General features: G+C 42.3%; 1 protein-coding gene and 1 long non-coding RNA gene across 9 annotated transcripts in view; both read right to left on the bottom strand.

Annotated features, from left to right (window-relative positions):
• HDX (highly divergent homeobox) overlaps positions 1 to 4,755 on the bottom strand; it is a 48,236-nt gene extending 43,481 nt beyond the window's left edge. For 2 of the 8 annotated variants that reach the window (XM_075106629.1, XM_075106625.1), the window contains exon 1: positions 4,495 to 4,755. The gene's annotated coding sequence lies outside the window, so the exon portion shown is untranslated. Of the gene's footprint in view, positions 1 to 870; positions 3,935 to 3,962; positions 4,127 to 4,494 lie in introns of those variants that run through there. The other 6 variants (XM_075106628.1, XM_075106621.1, XM_075106624.1 and 3 more) reach the window with 5 other exon arrangements.
• Positions 4,756 to 15,141: 10,386 nt separating this feature from the next.
• Positions 15,142 to 23,841, bottom strand: LOC142063098 (uncharacterized). The gene is made up of 3 exons (XR_012662630.1): positions 23,651 to 23,841; positions 22,606 to 22,834; positions 15,142 to 15,907 (listed from the first exon to the last, which is right to left on the bottom strand). It is a non-coding gene; the product is annotated as an uncharacterized LOC142063098 (long non-coding RNA).
• Positions 23,842 to 26,896: the final 3,055 nt, after the last annotated feature.

A 26,896-nucleotide genomic window follows, 5' to 3' on the forward strand; every position in this document is an offset into this window, starting at 1 on the left:
TTTTGCTTTTTAACTGCCTACGTAATAATTTATAACTAGGTATAAAAGAGCACAAGATTATTACTAGTGTTTCTACTACTAATAGCGATCTCCAAGCACTCAACTCAATCCCGTAGGACAAAACAGTAACTGGCATACTGACTTCACACTAGTGTGCAGGACATTTGGTGATACTCCTTCTCTTGCAGGTTAAAAGCCCACTGATAGTATCTTATCTGTAAACTCCAGATGGATAACAGTGTGCTATCAGCAGTTCTTAAGCGCTTATTTAGACTATTTAAAGCAGTACCCTGGGTTGAAGAAACCAAATACTGAATGTTTGGAAGCTCCACTTGGAAAGCCACAAAACCCAAAGCCATCAGCTTAATCCATGAAGTGTTGACTCTGCGTATGCCATCCTCACAGGTAACAAGTTTTGCTCACTTTCCACACTTGTCAGACCTCACAATTTATCTACCTTAAAGACACTGAGCATTCAAACATCTGTAAGAGCATAATGTTACACTCTCTGAGACTAGATTAATACACATTAATACTGGATTCATCAAAGGATTACAATGGCTTTTGGCTTTTTTTTTTTTTTGATGAGTGTTAACTATGAAAACTGATGCTGAACAGGCTACACAAAACAAGATATTCTTACATTTTCTCTAGTATGGGAGATCCCTGACAGTCAGTGGAAATACATACAAACTAAAGATAACTTACAAAGTGCTGATGCCGTGTTAATATCAAGGGAATCAGCAGATCATACACCTTCATAGGGGACTCAGTATTATTCAGAACCACCACAGTAACGTCAAAGGAAATAGACTCCTTTTCCCAATTTGTGTACCTAGGAAGCACTCCCGTTTCTCCAGGATTTCTCACCTTTGTCTCAGACTCCAAGTTAGAAAGCCACACGGATTTTTATCATGATTTCATTTTAATCTTGACTTGTCAAGCTTAGAAAACACGCATTTGAGCTTTTGGGAAGCCAGGTATCCAGCTGGTTGGCAACACATTGGCACTGAAAAGAGAGTTTGTTACAGAAGAGCACTCTGTGAAACGTATTCAATTCAGGCAAAGTAATATGCAAACTGAAATACCATGAACACCAGTCTTTTCTTCACTTCAATAAAAGACAGCGGTGGCAAAGCAGTATTTTTAAGGATTCAACACCTGCCTGTTCTGCTAATAAAATAAGGTAGCTTTGGCGAAGTATGTTGCTGCCTGTGTGGCAGGGCAGAGAATAATTTATGACAAACAAAAAAGCAGGTTTCCTGTAAGTACTTCCTTCACCCCCGCTACACGTCCTAGGCCAACTAACATCATTCAACTTTCCCCTTTGGTGGTCTCCCACTCCTCAACCTTCTGTAAATCCATCAAGACAAAGAAGTCGTTCTTCATGCCCTTTCTAATACTAATTAGAAGAATTTATCATAGCAGCAGAAGAATCCCTTCACTGTACACAGTGGTTCAGGAAACACAAAGATAGTCCAAGTGCTAAGTCAGGCACTGGCGACATGTGAGAGATCTGTTAAGAGGAAGACGGGAACTCCGTGCCCTTCAGTTTCCCCAAGACCACTGAGTATGAGCCTCATGAAGGACGATCCTGCTGACACACTGCAACCTGTCACATTGGCTCCTCCTCAGCTGAGATTAAATTTATCCTTAGGGCTGAACTTCTCCAGACTTCTTGAGCTGTTTGAGCAACTTTTCCCACAGTATCCACCTTCTTTCCCTTCCTGTGGCAAAAGTGAGCACAAGTGGAGACGGGAGAACATAGAAGAACTAAAACCAAGTTTGCTTCTCCAGTAATAGTACCTTTGCTTCATGAAACAGCAATTAATGTAAGAATTATCTCATATGGTTTGCTGCAAATGCCTAGTCCTTCCACTCTAGTTACTTTATTCAACATCCAAAATTAAGACTCTCTCCAGGGAGACCTGGCAAAGCCCACAGATGTATTTTTAGAAACCAATGAAATCAAATTGGTTCAAGAAGTACCACAAAGGAAAGAGCAACAATAAGAAAATGGGAATAATCCTGTATCAACGAGCCCCTCATTAAAAAAAAAATAATAAAAAAATTCAAGAGTTAGCTGTTCTGCAATGGCTACTTGAAAGATCTGGAGGCAAAAAAAATAAGAGAAAAAAAAAAAGAAGCAGCATAAGAAGGAAAAAAATAATTTCTGTGGTCTAAAGTCTTCCTACAGTGCACAGCAGTATAGTCTAAGTATCAAGAAGTCTCCAAACATTAAGATTGTTGAATCAAGTAAGCTTACCTACAAGGTAAGTAGAATACTACATTAATACTAATTAAATTGAAAGATCAGAAATGAAAACTTAATGATACTCCTCTCATTTCACGCAGTAACAGAAACCAGTCTTGGATGTGAAATTATAATTAGTAAAAAATCCCCTCTGAGTACAAGCCAGCACAAAGTGACTAGTAGAAATCTTTATGGTATAAAACATTATAAAACTGTCAGGGATTAACACATAGTGATAAAAGGGAACATATGGTTTCTGAGAGATTATGGGTTTTTTTTAACCTCAGCACCAAACAAGCATTTGTTTGGGAAAAAAGGCATCGTATAAAAGCCTGTAAGCTACGCGTTCAGTCTGTCCATCCGTAACAGGTACAATAAGAAAATCAGCACGCTCCTCAATTTATTTTTTTTTTCCCTTTAGCTCCACAGATCTCCAGTGGTACAAAATAACAAGACTCTACTCCAATATAAATCTGAGACAAACCTGCATCTATAATAAGAAAGCTACCATATACATAAATAAAACAAGACTGCAGCAGTGACACTATTACTAGAGCTTTAGAAACCTGAACTGCATCAGCAATCACCTAATTCACTTTCCATGTCTGCCAAAGGCTCACAATTTTTTTGCACACCCCAAACAGAAAGAAAACAACCAGCCAACCCCGCAACTTACACACCACGTGTGGAGATACTGGATGCACATCAAACAACGTTTAATAATCTGATTTTGTAGGTTACTGCTGCTTTCCTACACAGGCCAAAACAGTTACAACTACCCAAATGTAAGTGCAGTAGATTATGCTTACAGTTGGGTAAGTGTAATGTACAGACCAGCTCATAAAACTACTTTTAAATACCCATGACTCACAGCACAACTGCTTCCCTCTCCACAATTTGTAATATTGTATTACAGTTCTGCCTATAAAATTCAGCGCTTTATTAGGGACAAATTAAGACAGCTCTCAGTAACTTAATAACATACTAACCTATGACCACAACTCTGCAGGTTTATGCATCCCATCCCACTTCACTCATGCAAATGAGACTTCTGTTTCCAACTGTATTAGCCACGTTTTAAGTCAAGCACGGGTACACAAGCGTTTGTAAGATATAGGTCAGAAAAAAGGAAAGGAATGCTACAATGCAATTTTATTCTGAAGATGTGAGCTGCTTCAAGACTCCAGTTCGGAGGATTCAGAGCTGCTTTTGGTTAATTACCTACGGCCTCAGCTATAATATCCGAAGTTCTAGGCTAACGGAATGCACCGGCATGGGGGTTGCCTGCTATTCCCCGCGTGGGGCAAGCCTACGTGGAAGGACAGCACTTCCCGAGGCGAGATCCCCCCTGGCACCACCATCCCTGCGGAACGCGGCAGACTGCGCGGCCAGCGCGCTTCTTCCTCCTCATCCCCTTCCAAACGCTTCGGGGCCAAGATCTGACAGCGCGAGGAGGCCCGGTCGACTGCCGCCACGGCCGGCTGCCTTTGGCACCAAAACAGGCCTTTGAGAGGTAGAACTCCTGAGGAGAGACAAGGCTCGAGCTGTTCCGTGACAGGCTCCTGCCGCTGACCACGTCCCGCCCCGCTCACGCGTGGGTGCCCGCCTGCCCCTGCCTGGGCCCCACAGGCCTCCCGCCATGACAAGCTTTCCTCTTACCCGTCCCCCACCGCCGCCCGCACCTCCCCCCAAAAGCCTTCAACTGTACCAGCCCGGACTCGGGGAGCCGCCCCCACACGGGGGCCAGGGGGAGCCCCAGAGCTCGGGGGACAGAAAACAGGAGCAAGCGCCACGGGTGACCAGCCCGCCCGCTGCCCCTCCGCGCATGCGGCCCCGCCGCCCCGCGGGGGCCGCAGAGCAGCGCGCAGGCGCAGTGCGACCGGGGCGGCGCAGGCGGCCCCCAGCCCGGCGGGCCCAGCGGCCGTGCGCATGCGCAGTGCGGCGGCGGGCGGCGGGAGCCTACTGCCTGCCTCTGCGGGGCCGCCGGAGAGGCGCAGTGCGCATGCGCGACCGAGGTGCCTGTGCCAGCGCCAGCCCGCGCGGCCGCCCTCCCCCACACCGGCCCGGGGCATCATCACCATCATCATCATCACTACCATCATCACCATCATCATCATCGTCGTCCTCCTCCCCGCTCGCCCGCCCGCCGCGCCCCTCCCGGGCGGGGACCCGGCTGCTCCCCCGGGATTCGCCGCCCGCCGCCCGCCGCCCACCGCCCCCGCGCGGCGCGCTGGGCTTACCGTGGTGCACGGGGCCGGTGCGGGGGGCGCGGGGCTCCGGATTCAGCCGGTTTACGGCTGGGTCGGTCCCGGCGTCACACAATGAAATCAGCGCCTCCGATCATTAATTCTCATCATGATCGTGACGTCAGCGCAGACAGCGGCCAATGGGAGCGTAAGATCAGCGCCGGCCGGGACAGTGCTCGCCCCCGCCCCTCGCCCGGGGGGGCGCGCGGGCAGGGTGCGCGGGGCCGGGCCGCGCCGCGCCGTGCTGTGAGGGGAGCGGCGGGAGCGGGGCGGGAGGCGCTGCCCCTCAGCCAACAGCCCCGTCTTCCCTCACGCCTCCCGCCGCCCGGGGCAGCTCTGCCCCGCCGCCCCCCTCCTGAGGTCCCCTCCCGCTCACCTGCCCGGGGCGCCGCGGGCTCGTCGCCCCCCCGCGCCCTTACGCTATCCCCGCCTGCGGGCTGGCAGCGGTGGGCGCCATGGGGAAGCCAACCGTGCGCCTGTAAAGCGATACCAGCGTCTTCAGAGAGAAATAAATCGCGAATAACTGGCTAAATAAAATTTCCCGTGCTTTACAACCTTGTGCTGCTGTGGGCAGGCAAGCAGGTGTGCCGTTCCCCCCCCACACCCCCACCACAACTTGCACTTGTGCACCTCTGGTTCCTATATCAGGGCCATAACTTCGTTAATCCCTCCTCACTTTTCACAGTGCCGTCTGGTTGGCTATGTATCAACATTCTCCCTCATAATCTCAACATCTGGACAGCCTTAGCACTTTCAGTCCCCTTATTTTTTGTGGGGGGCATCTTCACAGCTCACCCCTCCAAGTGAAGTGGAGAAAACACAACCCAGGTCTAAACATACAATGCGTTGCATCCTAATTCTCACCCTCAGTAACTGCTGAGACAGTTGGCATATATGGGGAATCATTTTGACGCTGATGCACTTTGTTTTCCATTTCCATTCCAAAATCTGAAAAGCTCCACGAAGGATCCAGGTGTAAATGACATAAACGTTGTGGCAGTAAAGAAACAAACTTTTTATCACTTGGGGCAAAGACATTTGGCCTGGGAAGAAAGGAAATGCCAGTCTCTTCAAGTGGGCAGCACAGAGCCGGTGCCCCCGCGGCGGCCAGACACCTCGCCTGTGTCTTGGTTGGAGCTGGTGGTTGTAGCAGCACCACAACACAAACTACACACGCACCTAAGGATTCCACAGCACAATCAGATGTGTTGATGCCAGCCCTCCTTCGGGCTCGGCTTCCCATCCGAAAGGAAACCTAGTCAATAAACAAGTGGGAAGTCCGATACCGTTCATCCATGTCTGATATACATATTTCTATGTGATAGAAGCCATTTATTGGCTTGGCTGTAAGAGCACTAAGTCTGAATCAGAGTCAAGGCTTTGTTGTGTTAATTACAAAGCCTCCAGATACGCTGTGTCCCTGTCCTGAACAGTTTACACTGTAAATCACAATATTAAAATATTAAAACCAGCAATTAATTTTGTGCAATGACTTTATGACTTTAACCAGAACTATTGGTAAAGATTTCTGCAGGACTGAAATAAAAGGATTGTTACTTGTTATTTGTAGGCAGGGAGGAGAAAAGCAATCAATGTGTATGTTTATTTTAAAATTACAGTAAGTTATTTACATAATTTAAAAATTTTAACACTGACTTGTGACATATTTATCTCTGTTTCTGGCCACTTAAAGTTTTGTCTGTGGTTTTCCATGCAGCTGCAAGATGTGCTGAATGGTTGGTCATCCACAAATAAAACACGTCCTTCTAGGGCATCTGTTAACATCTGTTAATAGTTGAGTAGTAGCTGATGTTCTGTCCACATTGTAACGACATTTCCTTCACCACTCTGGAAAGTCAATCAATCAATTAATAAAGCTTAATCTGAGCTAAAGATCTTAGATTACTTAAATTGTCTCAGTCAAGTGCCAGTCTTCAGCTTTCCTGTTTTGTAAAGCAGAGGATGGACCGAGCCAGCTTTCCTCTGGTAATGCTCGTCTCTCCTGGTGTGGCTGACGTTGAGAGCTCTGCACACTTCCAACAAATTCAGACAATATATCAGATATATTGACACTATCTTTCCTTTGTATCACACCCAGTAATTGTGATGCCGAGGGATTGGGATGAATGAGGTGGGCCAGCTGAAAAGACGGTGTTTTTCTGGGTGGGATTGGTTCCCTGCTGGCTCAGCATGTTGATACAACTTGCCTACTGCAGCACAGGTGCTTGGCCCACAGCAGAAAAGCAGCGTGAGGAAGGAGCTGAGGATGAGGAAGAGGAGGGGGAATCCCTTTGGCTGGCTAGCAGCCCCCAACTGTATTGGATTAGACGCAGTGGTAAACACCCTGAATTTAATAACAAGCTCTTACGGATAGTCCGTGTATTTTAAACCCTAAATCTTGTATTATGTTGCTTCTTCTCCTGGATATATTCCCTTTATCTGTGTGCCATCAACACTCACCTTGTAGAAATTAAATAGAGCAACCATAAAAACCCTACACTGCTTTTATAGAAAATACTGTTTTGGAATTTGCTATGGCATGATTCCAGAGACATTTGGCATGATTTCTTCTCACGTTATCTGGGGCTTAAGAAGCAAAAATGGTGAGACAGTGTCTCTAAAATCCTTTGAAAAAGATACACTAGTGTTTGATAAAATACAGCTTATTAAACTCTTTTTAAATGTTGAATAATAGAAGGTAGTATATCAAGGGCTCTTATCTGACTAACAATGGGCTCACAGGTGCTTTTTCTATAGTTTATATCAAAAAGTCATAGAATCTTTCTTAAAGGAGACATCAGCTGTGTATTGAACTCATCAAAGAAACTAATATGCAGACTTGCGACCACATAAAAGATTTATAGATCACAGTAACAGAAATTTCTCTCAGAATAAAAGGTAGGACTAAGAGCTTGAGCAGAAAAGTCTGTATCCAGCAAGCAGAATATGAAAAGAAAAAAGAGGTAAAGGAAATGTGGAAAAATATATTCATGCTAGTGGTAGGAGTGGGGTAGGAGAGGCGCACTCAACAATACATACTTTACAACAGAGAAGAGTAAACTGAACGTATAGGTTAAAAAAGCCACTGATGTTAGCAGCAGTGGAGTGACAAGCTCCAGAAAGAACTTCATACTATTTACCTCCTTCCCTGGTATTGCCTCCAATGAGACAGACCTTGAGGGAGAAACTATGGCAGGATGAAATGACACAAATATTCTGCTACTGCAACCAGATTCACATGCTTTCTCATTCATTAATAACAGATTTAAATTAACAGGGGCTGGCAAATTGGTGCAGTGGTTTAAACAGTAGCCCGGGACATAAAAGGACTCCTTACATGAGGGAATTAGCATCAAAGCGAGACACTCTAATGCAGCTACTTTGTATTAGCTCATTAAACTAATTAGCTCAGCTTACTATTAGTTACTTAGCTCAGTATGGGTTACTGCTTCTATGTGGCAGAGAAAGCATTTCTTCAACATACGTACGCTGGGTTTCAAGCACTGTGCGTAGGTATTCCCTGCTGCAACGGCAGCTGCGGGGTGCGGCTCTCCCATCGTTCCCGCATGGGATATGGAATAGGTCAAAAGCCCTGTTTTGTATTCCACAGTCAGGAACCCAACTGTAAAATCACATAATTCTTCCCCCATCCCAAGATCCCTCCCCTTTTCCAGCAGTTCGCACCATTTTCAGATTTTTAGTAGATGGTGCAGGTAGGAGAGGTCTCTCTAATGATGCCCCAGAAGCATCCCAGAGTGAGGAGCTGGTGTGGGACCCCTGGGCAAGGAACCTGAACAATTTTGGCTGTACAGTTTAGAGCAATGGCTGCTACTTCCATTTCTTGGCTTTCTGTTGAATCTAGAAAACGCTAAGAAAGGCAATAAGGCAAAACCAACCCACTTAATGGAAACTTTTCCTAGGACGGCTCTACTCAGTTCATTTTGCCGTTATTCTGGTGATTCTTAAAGGGCATAATCTCTAAGGCAGACCTGAGAGTGACCTGAGAGTCAGCGGTGTCTCAGGGAGGGGTGAAAGCGGGGTGGAAAGGTGCACAAGAATGTCTCACCAGCAATTTGTGTTGCAATTTGGCGCGATGCTTCCTGATCTCAGATGAGTAATTTGCCTACTGCATTGCTGTGAGGCATTGAAGGGACCTCATCTTGCCATTGAATCTGTCCCCTTATTCCCAAAAACAACAGTGTCGAACTTGTGCTTGGGAAAATGAATGGAAGAATCCAATATTAAGAACCGCACAGTTATTCTAGTGCTTGAACGTCCTCCCATTAGGAAAATTTTGCTAACATTCCTCCTGAATCTTCGCTAAGTGAAGCCCTCAGAAGAGATTTGTTAAACCTCAGGCTCAAGGCTGACCACAGCAAAACCCCCGCTTGCCCCCTTCATCTGAGCGGAGTTCCTCAGTCAGTTCTGAGGCTTGTTTCACTACAGGAACACCGTGCCTGGCCATGCCAAAAGCTTTGCTCAAGTCAAGACTCTTTCATATCTCTGCAAGGCTTGTTACTCTGTCATGGAGGAAAGTTAGAACGGTTTGACGTGATTTATTCTGGCAAAATGCAAGTTGCCTGTTATTCATGTACATGTTCCGTCAAAACACGTATGCCGTTCTTTTCATATCGACGCCATTGGCTTTGCACAGCTATAAGTTGCTCCGAAAAGTGAGCCCTTCGGTTTTGTTGCCTGCTCTTTCACAGTTTCCTGCTTGATGAACACTTCAAATGACAACAGTGATATTTGACTGTTTTACAGGAAGGTTGTAAAGACATGCTAAAGATTGGGACGCACAAGGGTTTAATTAAATATCTGCTAAATCAGGAGGTTCCTTGTGAAATAGTGATGGAGAAAGGATTACAGTGTGTAAACCTTAGTAAAAATTTTAATATGGAAAATTCCGTGTGGCACCTTTTGCGCATCCAAGAACACAGCCAGAATTAGGGGTCTTACGAGATTTACACATTTTCCATCTTCTTTGCACTTGGTTTTGCCACATTAATTAAAATTAGTTGTTAATCCTCACCCAGTGCATAAACAAAGCCCCCATAAACAGAATCAGCAAATATGTCCCTTATGCTGGTATGTAACAAACAGCCGGTGCGTGTCAAAAAAAAAATATGCAAAAGAGCCTGGCTGGGTATATATTTTAGGGATTTGCTCCACTTTTTTATTTCTTAGGAAATAAGTCAATATTCTTGGCATATTTTTATGAAAATCAGGAATGCTGTTTCCTTTTATTTTTATTACCTTTGAGAATTTTTCTTATGGTGAGCCATGAAAATTATGAACTTGTGGAACACATAAAAATGCTATACATCAAAAACGAAAAAAATAAAAGAGGGAGATAATTACTGAATATTTCTCTTCCACCCATTAATATTCCTAGCACAGAGAGTTTTACAGTGAAAAAAAAAAAAAAGCTAAAATATTTTTAAAATAACAATGAAAACAAAAACCAGTAAAGACAGGAGGGAGCAAAGAACCAGGCAGGGAACCCATCATTTTTTTTCCGCCTATGCAATTGATCTGTTCTTAGAAGCCTTTACAAATTAATCCCATATTCTTCTGGACGGTGGTGCCTGTTGTACAGAGTCCACCAGTCTGCTGCTTCAGACTTCATTACTACAGACTTCCTGAAAGGAGGGGTATTTATTTTCTAAAGTAATAGAAACGTATACTCCACAACCAGTAAATCTTTTTGAAGCCATTCGGTTTCCGTTGGATGCCTCCGCTTCTTGGCTATACAGGCCAGGACGCAACTGTACATTTTCAGTTTGAGTGAACTCTTCAGAGATTTACTGCTTTTCAGAACATTATAGAAACTTGCTCCATTCCAGTTTTCCTACCTTATAATTCTCACAATTTTCCTTCTACTACTTGAAGGATCACGAGGCCAATCTAGAGACGCATCGAACAAAATCAGACGGGTACGGCTCCCATCTCACTCATGCAGTCGTCTATTTGTGATAGCAAGTATCAGAATAAATGGCCTGCAAATCTGTATGGCCCCTCTCTCGGGAATTTAACACCGCACTACAAGCCCCGATTCAACTGTTAAGGTGATTCACCTAAAGGCGATGCACAAGCAATTATATTTCCCATGACTTTTTGGAAAATCAACTGAGAAAACGTTCGGTTGGAATCTTCAAAGCATTTATTAGGTTAGGCAGCACTTTCCTTTTGCTTGATTGGTATTTCTCCAGGGATTCAGAAGGTTTGCCTGTTTGCTCAGGTCTCCCACAAGCACACATTCCTCTGCTCCTTTTCTAACTGTGGGTCTGCACCTTTGTTGCCTGTCCACTGAAGCTCGTGCCTATCCCCCTTGTCACTGGCTCCTCACCAGTTTTCTGTACCCCTGCCTGGCCTGAAAGGGCCTGAAATGTGGGCTTTTTTCCTCCAAAAACAGGATAAGCACAATGGTTGCTCTTAGTCCTTGAGAATAAAGGAAATCTCTGTCATCCACCAGTTTCTTCAAGTGTTTCTCCCTGGTTCTGTTATTTTGTTTGCTTTAGTCAAGCTAACTTCTCCCCAGCCACAGCAAGCCAAAGCAAGGGAAGGAAATGAAATGATAGAATATAGACTAGATTTGATTTGAAAAGATACAGTATCATAAAAACAAAGATGAAGACAAAAGCCATGAGATCAAGTATACAAATAATATTGCAGTACGAAGCATGTCATGTTCCTCAGTAGCTCCACATTCATGTGGAAGACGGGTGAAAATCTGAGGGATTCAGAGGAAATCTTTTTTTGAAGTAGAAGAGCAAATGGTAAACCTGTTTACCATAATGACTTCCCGAAGGGAAAGCATGGAACTACTAAAACAACATTAACCCCACTATGAGCCCTTCAGTCCTCTTGCTAAACCTGTATCCTTCACATGACCTTCACATGTTTCTAAAAGCGCAAGATCTGCTAAAAATGCCAGTTCTGGCACCACCAAATCTAAGAAGATAAGGAAATCGTAGGGGCAGTTTCCATCCATGCTCGATGGATCCATCTATCAGTTTGCAGGTGGGAATTCAAGAGAAGGCAAAGAGCTGCAGCCTTTCCTGCATAATCCTGGGATTTCTAATGCAGCTACACCACAACTGTCCCACAAAGCACGTGTTCCACACTGTGAAAGAGCGCCACTGACTTCAAATTTTTAGGCTGCAAAATCAAAGTTTTTAAATTCTTCCTCACCTTTCATTCAGTATCACGATTAACTCCACTGTCTGCCATCTCAGAAATCTGGCTGTATGTCATACTCATACGCCTCTTGATATTTTGGAAGTAGAAAATCAGCTGCATTCCTGAACTGTTAGTTCCTCAGTTTACTTTTTTTTTTTTAACATGGGAAGAGCAGGAATTTGGGTTTTTCTTCTGGTCTATAGTAAAACACGTCTTCATCCTTTACTATTTCACAAAAAAATATTCTTTTGTGAATATTTCTAAAAGCACAGCATGATTCCTGAGGTTTTGTAAGACCAAGTGTCCTGGTTTCAGCTGGGACAGAGTTAATCTTCTTCCTAGGAGCTGGTGCAGTGCTGTGGTTTGGGTTCAGGATGCGAATAACGTCGATAACACACTGATGGTTTAGTTGTTGCCAAACAGTGCTTACACTAAGTCAAGGGCTTTTCAGCTTCCCATGCTCTGCCAGGTGCACGAGAAGCCAGGAGGGGAGGGGGCACGGCCAGGACAGCTGACCCAAACTGGCCAAAGCGCTCTTCCATGCCCTATGATGTCATGCCCAGTATATTAACTGGGGAATTGGCAAGGGGGTGGCGATCACCGCTCGGGGGCTGGCTGGGTGTCGATCAGCAGGTGGTGAGCAATTGCATTGTGCATCACTTTTGTATGTCTTTTTATCATTATTATTATTTTCTCCTCCTTTGCTGTCCTATTAAAGTGTCTTTATCTCAACCCATGGGTTTTACTTTTTCCCCCAATTCTCTCTGCCATCCCACCACGGGGTGGGAGGAGGGTGAGCAAGCGGCTGTGTGGTGCGTGGCTGCCGACCAGGGCCAAACCACGACACCAAGCGTATCAGGTGATGTGTCCTCCTTGGGGGAGAGCCGTTGTCTTCTGTAGATGAAATATCCTACTTTGTTCACTCCCAGAGGATCACATATATTTTGCAAAAAGACTGTGTAAGATTAAATCTTGCCACAAACTGCTATCACTCATTAGAAAATTATCCTATTAAGAAATATGTTTACAAAGTAATCTTCCATCTCTGCCTTTGAGATAACAATAAAATTGAAGTATTGATGGTTTGATGCCAAATAATTTTTCCTCTACGCTAACCCTGCTATTTTATTTTATCTACATACAGAGGAATTTGTTTAAAAGCAAATTACTTGTTCTTTCGTGAAAGAAGACAGCCATTTCAAAGCTTTGCAGGCGCTTTTGTATTAATCACTATTTGTTTAACCAATTTCTTTAAATGAAATCCTAATGTAGGATTACATTATTGTTTCCAATCTGTTTTACTTCCTCCATACATAGAATCTTGTTTAATCTCAGTCCAGATAAAATAGACTGATGTAACATTAAAGGGAAGATTTTTTAGGAGGAGGGGGAGGTTATATACTTTTCCCAGTCGCTGCATCTATCTACTGGCAATACAGTTTGCACTGCTGGGTTCCTAATAGATGCTTCTTCTTGAACAACCATATCTGGAAAATGGCCTTTTATCTCCTTTGAGTTAAGACAGGATGCCAAATCTTTCTTAGATACTGGCCCAGCCGCTGTCACCCATGCTCGTTATAAGGCAATGCTGCCGCGGCAATGCACTTGAAAGCAGCACTGGGTGCAGAAAGAGAGTTTTCTCCTTTTTAAAGCAAGATAAGAATACGGGAACACAGGACAGATGTGCTGGATCCTATCAACACCTTTTTAGCCTAATATCCTGGCCCCGACAATGGCTGACAATAGACGTTCTGCATTAAAGAACAGGGGCAACTCACGTGTAGAGTGATCCACTCATTTGTACTTCAAGCCATCGGTGTTTTAGATGATAGAAATTCTGTGTTTATCATGTTTTAATGCACCAAAGATGAGCTGTGGGAGTCTGAGTTTCCTGACTCTATCAACGTATTGCTGTCCAGGGAATTTCCAGCCATGAAACCTTAATTAATATTAATCACCAGTGCTCATCAGTATCAATAACTAATTTTGACCTCTGTATTTTCCAATGAAAAATCAGTATTTCATACATTTCATTATAAAATAATAATATATTTTACACTCACATGGACATTTTGATCCATTTTCTCCCTAAAGTCTTAGGAATCCGGTTGCTTCATCCAATACAATTCTTCATCGCTCATTCTCATTCCACCTTATTCTTTTCCATGCAGTGAATAGAATTAAAGATCAGAAAAGCACCAGTAAACTTCAAAATTAATTACCTATTTAAGGCTTTGTGTTTCAATAATCTCATTAATATGTCCTTTTTATTATCAGATATATTTTAGGAGAATATTTTATATTACTTGGAATGGCTGTAAGTACAACCCAGCAGCATTACATTAGTGGATATGTCAGTGTCAGCCATGGTGTGAGTTGTGTTCTTTTACTTGGTGAATAAAACCTGGGCAACTCTGCATTGCATTAAAGAGAATCTTATTTGCCATATGCTTTGTCCTGAAAACTGACTTTTCCTAAATAAATACAAAACTGCAAAATATACACTGGGACATGCAGATAGTAATATGTGGAGAATGACACGTAAACTGCTTCCTCTGTAGCGCCATGCCCAGCGACACGTGTGGTCCGGCCACTCTCTTAAATGAAGCCGACACCTGTCGTTTGGAGTATGTCGCCCTTCCAGCATATGCTCAAATGCAATAATTTTGAGTCAGAGGGAGGCCTGCACCACCAACGCTTATGATCTCCTGCCAGTTTGTCAGCTTGGCACTTGGTTTCCTCTAAAAATACCAATAGAAAATTCAAACAAATGTGTATTTGTAAATAAGCACCCAACAAATGTGCGTACGTATATGGATAAATGGACAGTGCTGATTGATGAGGGTGTCTTAGCTCACCTGCAATGACTCAAAAAAATCACTGAAATTAACAATTTGAATCAGAAGAGGTGCAGTGGGACCTGGAAAGAGCAGATGGACTTACATACTCTTGTCTTTCTGAAGTCTTTCTCCTCCCAACCCCATAAGCCAGGACCCCCTGCCAGCCTGCTGGGGCACCTCAGTCCTGGCTGTGAGACCCTGCCCAGTGGGGAGCACCCATTACTCCTGGCCCCCAGGGAGCAGGCGCCTCCACTGTGCCCTAACACATCATATTAAAACAAGCTTTTTTATATAATGTGGGGAAAAAATAGTAGCTGTTAGCAGTCTGTAAAGATCCAAAAGCAAAAGCAGCAGCAACCTGTCATGCTACGTAGCTGATGGATTTGCTTAGCGGACCTAAATCACTGTGTTTATCTTGGATTCACAGCTAATGAAAGGGAGCAGCATGCTGCAAGCCATGGAGCTTAAGCTCCATTAACTAATCAGTTTCTAACTCTGGGACTTAAAAAAACTGAGAGTGAAGCAGTGGTCCACACAATATCGTACTTCTACAATTTCAGAGGAAGCAGTACTTCAAAGCACTGTTTTTTAACAGCAGTGTGAAAACTGGACTACAAAGGAGATGCCAAATATCACTTTATTTGCTAAGGGAAAACAGGGCAATGAAACAGGGCGATGGATGTCTTGAAGAACTAATGTGCTCTGGAAGTATAAAGCGTGTCATCAGTCAGATGTTGTAGGTACAGCCCGGCACACGGCATGTCTCTGATGCTGTGCAGAGAGATATCCTTTGTATGTCTTAGAAAGGGGAGAGAAAGGTGGCTTTGTGCCACACCGCAAACATATTTTTCCCTGAGCTGCTTGATATATCTACAGACACAGTTCAATATTGTGCAGGTATGTCATTGTAGTTTGCAAAAGCAGTAGCGTAGCACCATTCCCAGGTTAATTAGCTATGCCCTTCAGCAAGGATTAGAAAAGATTTGAAAGCATCTAAAGCCAGGGAGGATTCAAGAAAAGCAAATAGCCCGACTTCTGTGGCAGACTATTGCCAGAGATCTGACTTAATCAGGATCTGTGTCAGCTGCATTGATAGGCCTTCATGTAAGTCATTTTATTTTAGGTAAACATTTGCAAATGAACTTTTTGTACTTGTAGCGTCATTTGGGAAAGGAAAAAAAGGAATATCTTACCAGCAATATTGTTATCTGAACTCTACAGAAACATTTAGACCTTTCAAACTAAATGTCAAGTTGTTCCTATTGAGTCAAATCCGTGCAAATTTAAGCTAATTAACATACCCACTTTCCAAGTCAAACCAGGCCCTTAAGCTTTGCTTAAGTGGTGTTAATACATTCTGATTGACACAGCCCATCATTTTATGCCTGTAGGAAGAAAAGGGGAAGTCATGAGCCCGAAGGACTTTTTACTCCAGGCAACAAAACTCTTCATAGACATACAAGTAACTTTATTATGATAATTTTTAATACACAATTATATTATTTTCCTAAACCAACTAGGAAACATGATCCAGCTGAAATGACTGTAAGAGAAGAGTCACAACCGATTAGGAAGGAATCCTCAAATAGCAGTTACTGGTTTTTAACCACAAGACTGGCGCAAGAGGCCCATAAAGGGTGAAGACCTGAGTTCTAGAAAATGGAAGTTTAATTCTGTGTTATTTTCTAACCCCAATCCTCTCCCCGTCATGTCAGTACGCTGCAGAGATGGCCCTGGCAAATGTTGAGCCTTGTGCTTCCGTTAAAACACTTTTCTCTCGGTAGTTGAAGTGGCAAACTCTCAGACTTAGTAAACTCAGGCACTGGGTAAGCTGGTGTGAGGCCGTGAAAGCTTGTCCTGAGTTTGCATCGCTTTCTAGGTGCTACCCTGGCAAAGCGGTGCATGGAAACTGAGATTAAAATCAAGTCATATTTTAGAGCTATTAACTTGATACAGCTAAAATGGTACAAAGGGGAATGCTTATTTTCAGCATAAAATACTTATTTGCCTGAGGAACATTTTACTATCCAAGACATACATTTGTGATAAGAATTTGAAAATGCTATCTCAACCAGCAGGGTCACGGCCTGTGCAAGCAGTGACACGTCCAAATCTAATCAACAATACAAATCTGGATTTGGTATGAAAAGGCAAAACTCTTCTCTCAGCTAACAATATGACGGGATCACTGCTGGTTGCCAAAAGACCCCTTCAGTTTAGGGAAGAGATCACAAGACTGTTCTTGTAAGCCACACTACATGTGCGTAGAGTACTTGCAATCTTATTTTATATTTACAAAATGTATTATGTTTCAAATTATTCTTAAATGCTGAAAAGTTTCAAATTATTCTTAAATGAAGGAGTTGAACCAAATGGCTTACTCATTTAAATAACAGGAGAATAGAGCTTGCCTGTGCTGGCATGGTAAGAGTGGAGATGAGAAAGTCTTTGGAAAATAAGCTTGGTTTGATATTTTTAGAAAATGTCCTTTAACCAGAATACAGTACTCTAGTTTTGAAATCTTTTCTATGACAAATAGTGGCAAAACAGTAGATTAAAGTCAGATCGTGTGCCTGGAAAAACCAGGCACCAGCTGGGTGGCCAGCCAGTGACCTTTTCAGATTCTTCAAGGCAGACACTGCGTCCTACAGCACTGCGCCAGCTGGGCAAGTGTCTGAAACCAAAATATTCAAATATCTTTGCTTAGCTGTCAGTGTTGAAAATGTCCTCAGTAGCCACTTACACTTGTATCCATGGCTCACAAAAAAAAAAAGGTTTAAAAATTTAGATAGAAAACCAGGCTTCCAGCCTCCAAATTATCTATTTAAACTACATGGACAGCTTTTAGATAAAATTCATAGATAATATTCAGTGCAATTACAAAAATAATTGCACTGACAGAATTGCCATATAAAGTTTTCCTATTCATTAGGCAACTCCAACGACTAGCTCTCAAAGACTTCTTTCTTTTTGCAGCAGGGTGACTTCAGCTATTGAGACCATGGACTGAAGTACTGCCAAGGAGCCTCTCCAGAAAAACACCTCACTTTTGCATATATACTGATTTGAAATTAAGTTTTAAATCTGAAGCGTTCTTTCTGGACATTTTAATTGTGTTTTATTTGGAGATTTGGAATTGAAACAAAGGATTCTTACTAGATTTGTAAAACCTGTCCCTGATAACTCTTTCCATAAAATTTATTTGAGCATTTGAATGAACGTGAAAGAAGCCCAGGCTAAATGTCCTCCAGATAACTTGAATAAAGTGCTTGAATAAAGCAAGATTTGCAAAGAAACTTGGAGCCTATGGAGACAAAAGTAAAGCAAATGGGAAACTATGAAGTTATAAAATTACCAAAGGATCCCTTTTTCTTGAGATCAAACTGGAAAGAGAGCAAAAAAGTGAGCCACAGTTTCTGCAAAGTTTTGATGCCAGTGGTATTTTAGTAGCAAAAGAATTAACTTTTACAGTTGAGTGTGTGTATTAGAATTACAAACAGGACAATGTCCTACTAGAAAAGTTCATCAAAGATGTATTAGCAACCCATTTACATGGTTATTTGTAATAAATTAATGTATTTTAAAATTAATCTTTTTTCTGTCACTTTTTCATGGCTCAGAATGATACATATTTTCATTTGAGTGTGAAATCATGTAATTCAGAATTTTAGGGAAAAAAACTTCCAATGAAGCTTTCCACCTAAACTGTTTTTTATCCTACCATTTTCTGTGAAAAAGGACAAATATGAAAATTAATTGTGCTGTGAAAAAACACTGAAACAGCTTTTCCCCTAGGAGCTTATAAATATCTGTATATATGGGCAGAACATTCAATTAACATGAAAAATGTTCTGCTAAGTTTCATGATGATGTGGTGCGAGGAAGCAGCGATACAACAAAATTGGGGAGCTATACAAAAGGTGCAAGAACTTTCGGAAAAAGAAACATGACTGTAGAAATGCAGATGTTTATTAAAAAGATACGATGCAGAAATGTTGAGGATGTGGCACTTTTCTGTGGCACACCAGAAACATGTGCAGGCAGGATTAAACATAAGCAGTGGTGTGTGTTTTAGTTTAGAATGCAAAATGAATTTATAAATAATAGATGGAACTAGTATTAATATTTTTACAGACAGAGGAATGAAATCAATATTTTTTCTAATTCTTTCAAATTAATTTAAGACACCTGCACAGTTACTCCCCTTCACCAAAGAGCTAAGAAGATGTTAAATGGGTAGCTTATATGATAAAAACTTATTATCCTGAGATAAGCCTTGGAGGAACTATGATGAAAAGCGAGATAATAGTGGAATATACAGCTTCGATTTTTATTTAAATGAGCTTGGTGCTGCAGGTGTGAGCAACATTGCCTTCAGCCGGCCCCTCTTACCCCTCTCTGGTGCTGCGGCTGCTTGCGTGCTGCAGCGCTGTCTCCGGACTCACATCACCTGTCCCAAATAAAAGAGGAAATTGGCACCAAGTTCAAAGCGAGCGAGGAGGTGGAATATGAGCTGAGTCAAGCAGTGGGAGCCCTGGGCTCAGCTACACCTAGGGAGAAGTTTTTGAGCTACATTTATGATGGTTTATTTCAATCTCCCTAATAATAAAAAGCAGACCAAAGAAGGCATGAGGACTGGAAGCTGAATCCACTCTGAAAATAGAATGAAATAGTCACTAAAATCATTGAGCTTTTCCAGACAGAAGGCACAGGACCTTGCCTACAGGGACCGCGAAATAAGGGTCAAGTTCTTAACAGGTTTCTTGTCTGTCTCACATTTTCACAGCACTGGTTCACAGAGTTAACCACCTACTGAGAGGTTTTGTAGCCAAAAATGGCTGCTGCTGCTGCTACTGCACTGAACTTAAAAACAAAAACACAACAGCTCGAACTGCAGGAGATGTTTTCCTTCAGAGATGTACTGCAGCTGGTGGACTGAATTCAACTGGGAAACTGACAGAAACTTGAGGAACAAAAATAGTAAAACTCAGTGACATGGGGAATTGCTGACAGACACGTTGTGGGACTCCAAGGGCAAGGCTCAGTCATGGTCATCTGTGTTAAATGTGTCTTGGCTCCTTTTTTAGTATTGGCTTTTTGATACTTGCAGCCATTTGGGAGCATTCCTAATCATTTTTATAGGCAAAACACAAGCCCCATTAAGAGAAGCTCTAAAAATGCAGGTTTCTCTTACTCTGAAGGGTCTGTGAAAGAGAAGACAGACTCCTCACAGAGACCTGAAAAAAAATAAAAGCTCTTATAAGGCTTTGGAGGACACAGGTCCTAAGGAAACGCTCAGTAGTCTGGATATCATCAGAAACTAGAGAGCATTTGAAGAATTGATGTAACTGTTGAAGACCCTTGAAACAAGGAAAGAACAAAAGACTACTCCCAAATTTTAGCACCAGGGCTGTGGATGGCCTTTGTTGGCTGAAGGACGTATTGTCGAGACTGTCCTCTCACAGGGAACAAAAGGACGACGTCTGGCTGCAGAGCTGTCAAGAGACCTGACAGAAGGGAGGAAACGCCGTGGGCCGGGAGGAGGAGCTGCAGATGGCAGGGGGGTTCTAACAGCTATTGGTATATACAAGGCTTCTGGGAGGCAGGTCTTCCTTTTGGAGCTGAGCTCATGCAATCTGTGACTGCAGGAGTGTGAGAGAAAAATGAAAGCTGACCCTGAAACACAGCTACAGAGCTTTCCGGTTCTTGGTAATTAGTTTATGTCTACCTCTGCTTGATCAGAGCATGTATTGTCACCATCTAAAATGGTTTCAAGTTGTCCAAGTGCATTTTTAAGAGAAAAGGAAAACACGATATTGTTTGCTTCCTAAGCGACCATTGCATGTAAGAGAGGGCAGAGCTGTATGGAATGGAAAGAGCAAAGGAAGAGTCCTGACAAGTGAATTACAGGAGGAAAACTGGTTGCTAATGCAGAGGCTCCTGGTTAACAGTAAAGAGCATGCTGCTGGGGTGTAGTGGCAAACATGACAGGACGTATCACCATCATCTTCTTGGCCTCTTTAAACGTCAGAGCAAGTTAATTTGGGGAGACAAGCTGAAGGGAAGAGACCTTTTCATTCTGCATCCTTCTTTTGTGTTTACTTGTGTCAGTGTATTACTATAGAGAGGATCAAAAACTTCCAGCTCTGCATTTAAACCCGGAGTTTCATCCACCAGTCATTCACAGACTTATCAAGGGCAGTATAGGAAGCTTCACGTATTAAATTCTCTGGAGTAAACACGGTGACAGCTGCAGCGAATCTTTTGATGTTAGGTTAGTCTGGCAGGCATCAGCGGCCTACATGAATTTTCTTTTTCTAGCTTTCAGGTTATTATACCTTTTTTTCTGTTCACAATATTAAGGCAACAAAAAATTTGGCTCCAGTCACGCGCTGGGAATGTCTCTGTAGTCACTGCACAGCCAGTCCTCCCAGCAAATATTTAGTCTAACTAAACATCATGAATGAAGAGGCTGTTGGAGTATAAAGTAGGAGCATAATCTCTGAGGTTTTAACCAAGGCATTAGAAAGACCTAATAATAGCAGGGCTTTGCAGAGATGCTAAGATAAAGAAAAAAACATCTTGAGAATGCCTTCAAGAAAAGCTTCGCCTGTCACCAGTCACTTGGCAACAGGAAAGACAAGCTTGGACCGAGAATCACACAGAAAAATGAAGACGGCATAATAATAATTGTTGTGATTTTGTGAATCTGGCATTCTCCTTGCCAGCACATCCTGAGTGACCCCGTCAGATATCTCTGCAAGGCAAAACTACTCTTTTAATATTTAAGCCCATGTTCTAATATTTCTGTAAGGCAAATCCTGCCATGGGATGATGGAGAAGATGATGGTGACGCGCAAAAGAATAAAATGCCATTTCTCAGTGGGGTACCCCTCTAGATCACTGCCTGGATTACACTCCCGTGCTCTCCTGGACGCTTGAACTTGAGCTTGTCTCTCCTCTACCACCACAGTGAGCATCCCTCAATGGCAAACCAAGTCCCATTTGCAACGTTGCTGGTCTGTTTTCTTCGAACAATAAACGTTACACAGAATATACAGACCAGGTTCCCTGAATGAATTAGGAAAATCAACAGGCAATTTTGTTTCAGAGCCAACTTTCCAGCCAGCAAATAATGAGTAACGAGGGAATATGGTATCAATAGTTTGGAAGTTTTATTACTGTTGTCAAGTTTCCCATTATTACTGGGTTTTTTCAAAGTAGTATGGTTTATCTAATGTAGTGAGAAGCAGATGGTTTATTGCTTGTAAGTGGTTATATGATTCTTGCAGAGGAAGTATATTGAACACTTTTTCTGTTTTTATCAAATAAATATTTTCCATTTATTTACTAGAAGAAGGGGAAAGGCAAATATAAATTATATTGTATATAAACGAATATGGATATATTGACAGGAAATGAAACATATTGTAGTAAAAAATGTTCTAATATTTTGTTTTCTTAGAAGAAAAGATGCTAGTGTTAACAGCTGCTCAAATTTTAAAATTCATAAATGCAAAGATGTTAGGGCCAAAAAGAGGAGTTACAAAAATGTAGGCTGATCTATATAATACCTACATAATACAGGCCATTGAGACACACGTAATGATTTTGGCATCGCACTGACGATTTCTGTTAAGTTGGAACATATTTTAGAAAGAGAATGTCTAGTTTTGCCTTCAGAAATTCTCACCTTGACCCTGTGGCTGTGGATACTATAAGCCCTATGTTTTGGAAAACTGAATCGAGTGAATACGTTCTGAGTGTAGAATTGTCTGCCCAGTGCAACTGGATCCCCTCTGAAGGTAACAAGGTGCATGTGAAACTCAAATAGACTTCCTGCAAGATATTTTCCTGTTTCTCCTTAATTTAGTTACACTGTCCAGTCAATTCTGGATTTAGCAGGACTTTATAGTTGTTCCTGGAGGAATTCTGTGCAGAAGAATTGGTAACGACAGATCTTTCTGCACTGTTCCCCTGTTTACCAAACTGATGATGGTGAGCTGAAGAGATCACTTATGCAGATGGGGCGCCTGTTTTAACAATCCTCTCTGTTTTTCAGCAGCTAAAAGTTAAGTCTTACCCAAACAAACATCCGTATCCTCACAAAGTTTACTCTTCCACAGGGAGGAAGCTGCGTCTAGTTCTGGTGGTACAAGTCTCTGTATGAAATCATCCTTTCCCTTGGCTGGGGAGAAACATGTTTGACAGGCACTTCTTCAAGGTACTTTCTTCTTGTAGCTTTGCTTTGAAGTTTGTCACAGTGATACAAAGGTTTGAGCGGGCTCTCTTATTTGGAGCTGTCTGGAAGACTGCAAACATGTTGGTGATATTAGCAAGCAGACTAAAAACAGACCATCGTCTTTCCCTTAACACGAAAACACTTCAGTATTCTCGGCTCAGAAAAACATTTACAGCCGTTGTCAAAGCTACACCTAGTTCATCTTCTACGGAAAAAAGATATTCCTGTTGTAACTTCACTGTCTCCACTGAAGTCAGTGGATTTCTATTAGAGGAGGACTATATGCTTCATGTTAACTTTTTTTTTTTACTGTTTAAGATACCGTTGATATCAACACACTTAGGGTACATTTCAAACTCTGAATATGGCTGCAAAAAGTTATAACTTTTTTTCCCTAGAGATATGTAATCTAGAGAATCCATCTTATATAAACCACTACTGATGTTGAGGAATTTTAACATACTAAAGGACAACTTCTAAAAAAAACCACCCAGATTAAGTTCTGATACAAGTAGTGGCAAGACTGGATTAAATTTGCACTGCCTCTGTCCGTACTAGATGTGTTTTGTGGCTAAATGGAGGACTTCAATCTCAAGAGATGCTTGAACAGCTTTTTTTGAACGCTAAAATATACTAAGAGAAAAGCACTGCACAAACCAACATAATTTCCCTATAATCTTGAAAAACTGAATATTTCTTGCATTTTTGCAATGTTAGCTCTGATTTCCAAACCATTTGTTAAGGGTATTTTAATACCAAATTAATGTAAGATATCATGTATTATCACTAACGCACATTAATAAAGCAGTTATATCACCTAATAGAGTGTGAAAAATATAAATTTCTAATGAAGCCCCGTGTGAAAACCGGAGTATTAATACAGTACCTCTGACAGAATAGCGGAGACTTTGGTGGGTTCCTATGGAAAACCCCCACCCGAACCAGGGTACCAGGGGACGGCCGCAGTGGAAATTAACCGCTTCCTTCCTGGTTTATAAGGCCTGGCTTTGGGAGCCCCAGCCCCAGGGAAGGGATCCCGCCCGCCGCCGCCGCCGCCGCCGCCGCCGCCTCAAGGCCGCGGAACAGCCCCGCCGGCGGCGGTACCCCGCGCGCCCCCGCGGAGCCCTGCGCGCCCCCGGCGGCGGGCTGCGGATGGCGGCGCTCCGCGGCCGCCGGGCCGCCAGGTGGCGCTCTGCGCCGCCGGCCGCCGCTGCTCGGTGCCTGCAGGCCTGGCTGCGGGCGGCCCCGGCCTCCCCGGGCACCCCCAGGCTTGCCCTTCCCTTACAGCCCCTGTACGGGCCGCGGCAGGCCTCCTCCAGCCCCGCTGGAGTTAGGGGAGGACAGCCAAAACCCAACCCTTCAGCTTGCAAACTCGGCGCTAAGTAAGGCGAAGGTTTGTGATTAAATAGGAATGTCCGTTGGTCCTTATCGCAAATGTAAACTGGGGTTTTTGCTCCGGGTAGCACAAGCTTTATTCCAATCGTACGGATTCACCAAAGGCAGTTTTCTTGACCTCCATCAGAACCACAAGAGTCTTGAGAGCGATGATGCAAAGAGATGCTGTGAAAGCATCTCTTTCATCATGCAGAAAGAGTCCAGTTTAGAACAGAACCAATCAAAACTAATAATTTAGCTACATTGTTTTTTAAAAAAATGTTCTTTTCCACAAAGAGCAGCTGTATAATATGCGACTGTTACACTATAAAAAACTTTCATGACAACCACAAGTTCAGCGGTCATTTCCTTAGAGATTCTACTTATATTTCCATTAATAATATAAATTATAGATGTCCTAACATTACATACCGCTTTTCCAGGGCATTCATGACTTATTTAACCTGAAACTGCATGCTTATGTTTTCCATAATGGCTATCAAATGCAATAACAAGATTTTCTAAAACTAACCTGCTTATAAAAGACTTATTTCACAACATGCAGGTTACTTCTTCATCAAAGAATATGAGAATAATTGTTACCAAATGAAAACTGCAAGAAATTGCTCTAGTGTTACACTAACTATGTTAACAGGTTTGAGCATAATCATTAATTGGAAAGTTATCACTGGCCATGAAATACACAAGAACATTTAACTGCCTCCCACAGTGACCATGAAAATACAGAGAATGATGGTTTAATTAGTAATCCCAGAGATACCAGGCAGTGCTCAAAAGCTAAAGAACTACCAGCAATATTGCTAAGAAGGAGGGACTCTAAACCTTCCAACCAGTCTGTTCAGCCTTAGGCCTTCGCTGTCAAAGATGATAGCAGTGATTATGGCCTGTAATTCCCAGATTATCTTATATAGGCCTTTGACAACAACACTACATCATATAGTGAAAGGTCTGTTTCCTTTCACTGTTCCAAATGCCTTACTTTGCTCCAGCGCCTATGCAGAGTTCAGTCAGAAAGTATTTCTCATTTACATGACCTAGATAGAATAATAGTGAGAAAGATGGTCCTTGATCTTATTTTCTGTTGGCTTGCTATATTCAGCCCGGAAGAAAAACATAATCATGGGAATGCATTATTTCTTTTATGTCGGTGTTAGGAAGCAATGCAAGGTAGATTTGGGGATAGATCTAGGAAGATGCCTTGCAATAAACAGACAGAAAAACACATGGAATAGCTTTAGGGGTTACACAGGTTTGCTTATTTTTTAAAAAAGTTCCTTGTTTAGTGTCTTTTCAAACTTGATTTTACTACAGTGACCCATAGCTGACAATAACTGTAAGCGAGGTGGGTGAACCCTAGCACAGCTATGTTTAGAACCACGTCAGTAATAAGGACGGTAGCTCAGTGCAATGGGTGGCTTATTCCACGATTACTCATTTTAGAGTCATTACCTCAGCTGGCATACTGGACTGCCTATATTAAAAAGTGCTATGCACTGACTTGAACTGCAGCTGCAGAAATAGTCTGAATGCGTCTCAACTACATTTGGGCTCAGCTATTGCTGAGTTGTGTCCATTACTGTGGTCAGCCACAGGTTCCTCTTCTGATCTAGACACGGCTTCCATGTTCCTATGATATATGACAGTGTGTGAGAAATAAATCTATCTTGAAACATCAAAGCAAAGAAGCAGAGGAAATACCCAAGCATGATCTTCCATGGACTGCTACGATGAACATACCCATGAGATAAGTGAAAGGACCGTTTGTCTGGGTTTAGAATGATTCGTGACAAACTACGGCTATGCGCACCAATCCATGCAACGGAAAATGAAGCTGAATAAATCATCTGCTCAAGGAGAGAAACAGAGTTACTGTTTTTAACAACTTTAAATATTTCTTCCAAGAAGTAGTACAAAACATAGACTGTTGCCCAGAAGGTTGTAAAATCCCAAAATATGGATGAACAGTGACTAGTAATAATAAAGAAAACCACAGGAGATTATCTAATAGTCAAGATCTTTCAGATAAATTATAGTTACTGCCAGAACCAGCACCCTGGTGGTGAATAACAGTATGAATAAACGAAAATGCAAACCATCTTTGTGGTGAGGAGCCTCAGTAACAGGACATCAAAAAGTTTTTTAAAAGTTCTCATTCTGAAAATGGAAGTACTGATTCCAAAGTAATAGTTTTAAGCTACTTTTGTCATCCAAGGACAATTAAAATGAAGGGAAGTATGCCCGCTGACACTGATAGGGTTTGAATTCAGGATCTGTCCTCTTACAAAAATATGTCAAAATATAAAAAAATAGTCTGCCCAGTCAAGCACGGGCAGGAAATGTGAGACAAAAGGACATTGACAGAACGTCTGTCAAATTACAGAAATTAGAGAAATAGTCCAAACAATCACAACTGAAGATTATTTCATGTAATTGTGTCCAAATACTAAATTCATACACAGCATAGCTTATCTCAGATTCTTCCGTACTTGTATTGAACTTAAAGAATTTACGAGAGGTGATCATTTCGTGAAAACAATTTTAAGAAAGCGTAGCCTCAAAACAAGCAGCTTGTACAGTTTCCAATAGCTAACAGAAATATTTATTCTATCTCAATTCTAGACCACTGTTGCCTAAAAAGAGAATTATTGTGTATTTGAAATCTTTGTCATTGTTATGTCCATGGTAAACAGCTATTTAGAACTAAAGCTACTGAAAGTGGTCTCCCAGAACTCATAGA

This window comes from Phalacrocorax aristotelis, chromosome 11, assembly GCF_949628215.1.
Source record: "Phalacrocorax aristotelis chromosome 11, bGulAri2.1, whole genome shotgun sequence".
In the NCBI taxonomy this organism is placed as follows: domain Eukaryota; kingdom Metazoa; phylum Chordata; class Aves; order Suliformes; family Phalacrocoracidae; genus Phalacrocorax; species Phalacrocorax aristotelis.